The 2,242-nt window shown below is 54.3% G+C and overlaps 1 annotated feature.

Annotated features, from left to right (window-relative positions):
* Window positions 1-2,242: a sequence feature (areas not merged during assembly with more than two copies in the genome that could not be assigned to a particular haplotype).

Genomic DNA, 2,242 nt, shown 5'->3' with positions numbered 1-2,242 from the left:
TCTTTTTTGTTTTCATAAATCTTGTGTGAATTGTCGCTGCTCGGTCTGCAGTGCAGTCATGAGTTTGAGCGGTCTTTTTCCTGTTGTTTCCGCCATGCATCTCCGCTGTACATTTTTGTGCGTCTCTCCGCATACTCTGTTCCCTCTTTTCTACTTCTTTGCTTTGTGTTTCTGCAGGCACACACAACCACACACACACAAGATGCACATTGCAGTGGATTTGGATGCTTCTTTTGTAGTGCATGCTGGCAGTTGCGTGTGGCGGCTGTTTTCTTCTTCCGTGGCCATGAGGAGAAGGGAGGAGAGGGAGTGCGCAGCCCGAGTCTCCTTTCCTGCGGGTTTGATGCACTGCGTGTGACTGCGTTGAGTTGGGCTCCGTGTTCCATGGAGGGCGGAATGGCAGGAAATTTTGTTGCCACGTCATGGATGGATGAGGTTTTGCTTCCGCTTCTGCCTCGTGTGGTGGGTGCTTGCTCCGTGTGCGTTGTGTGGTGGCCGCGGGGCTTTGGCCATTTCTCTGAGACAGCAGGAATGATCTGGGGGAGATGGTGGTGGATGCCGTCTCGTGGTGTGTGAGCTGTGCGGCTGGGCCTGCTGCCCTTTCCTCATTTTGTCTGCTCTCTCGCGCTGCATCCGCTGTGCCCCGTCCCTCTCCCTCTTGTTGCATTCTTTTTCCTTCTGGCTCACGGATCAGCTGGCTGACTCCAGCGACTCCAATACCGGTGATGATGACGATGGTGACGGTGCGGCACCGTGTTGGTCCTTGCGCTCTCGTGCTGCTGCTGCACTTCCGTGTGCGTGACGGCTGCTGGGATTCCTGGAGATGTATCTGGTGCTGCGGATGCGGTGGTTGTGCCGGTGGATGTGTCGTGTGCTCCGAGTGACGGCAGCCTGAGCTGTCGCGTGTGTGTGTGGCGTGGACGAAGTGTTCTGCTGCCGGTGCTGAGGCTCAGTGTGAGAATTATACTTTCAGTGGCTTTGATGTGCGCATGCATGGCACGAATGGTGAGCTGGGTGCTGTGTGTCATGTGGCCAATGCGGTGCACACATGTAGCAACTGTGCTGCCAGCTGTGCAACGGAAGAGGAAGGGGCCGCCGTTGCCTTCACGATGAATGTGACGACGCATAAATACGCCGGCCCTATGAATTGTGGTGGCGTCAATTTTCCCCGATGGAACCATCCATCCGCCTGCACGGAGCGGCGATGCTGACCGGACGGGCATCTGTCAGTTGCCGCCACCCCGTGAAGGGAAGGATGACACAAAATCTGGTGGGACAACTGCGCCGCAAGTGAATGCTGAGCCGTCACGTCAACACGAGGATTGGCGACGGTCTGCGGCGGCTGACGGACCCAACACCGTCGATCCGAGTCCCGCATCCAACACGGCGAAAAACACGTCTAGGAAAAAGCCTTGCATTTTAACCGATCAGAAAGAAAACGTGGCTTCAACACCACCCAATAGGAAGCCTAGCATTGCCATGAGTCGGAACATAGAAATGGATCTGAATGCATTCGTGACGAAGACTGCGCTCGCCACCGCGTTGAGGAAGGCAGTGGGCTCGAGGGATGCCCGTAAGAGTGAGGCCGTTGACGGCAGCGGCGAGCACGTTCCTGGGAAAATTGCGGGAGGAATGAATGGTCAGAACGTCCCCGGAACACCAAAACGGCATCAAGAAATGTGTCCTTGCGCGATCTGGAGCGGCGTGAGTCCAGACGGCCGCCTCGTCCTGTTTGACGACGTGGAGTTGATACCACTCGATTCAACTGGCGGCCGCACTGCGCGTGTGTGCGTGTCTCTGGCGTTGCTGCTGCTTCTTCTGGGGTTGTGTGGAGTTGTGGTAGTCCTTCGAGCGAAAGAGGGTGGAATTGTGACTCCCCACGGGGGATATTTGCCGCATACTTTGCGGTTTTTATGTTACTGTTTTTTCTCCTCTTTTTTAATGATTTACGGATCGCTTTTTAAACCTTTTTTTCTTCTTTGTAATGCTCTTTTTGATGCTTTTCCACTGGAGTAATAAGTGCCCTTTTTTCTTCTCATTATTTAATGTTCGGTTGATGTGCACTGGAATGGGCGACGTGTTTTCTCTCTTGTGTGTTTCTTTTTTGCTGTTGCCCACACGCGGTGCCGGCTCCGCTGCTGTGCTTCCCACAGACTGCGGGAACGGGGATTGGAAGAAGAGGCCGGATGCCGCGTGAAATGTGAGGGATGTTGTGTGGGCTGGTGGAGTAATAAGATTTTTT

The sequence above is a fragment of the Trypanosoma cruzi genome, genomic scaffold (assembly GCF_000209065.1).
Source record: "Trypanosoma cruzi strain CL Brener 1047053517047 genomic scaffold, whole genome shotgun sequence".
Taxonomy (NCBI): domain Eukaryota; phylum Euglenozoa; class Kinetoplastea; order Trypanosomatida; family Trypanosomatidae; genus Trypanosoma; species Trypanosoma cruzi.
The sequence above is the reverse complement of the archived record's forward strand: the minus strand, read 5'-3'. Positions and strand labels throughout refer to the sequence as shown.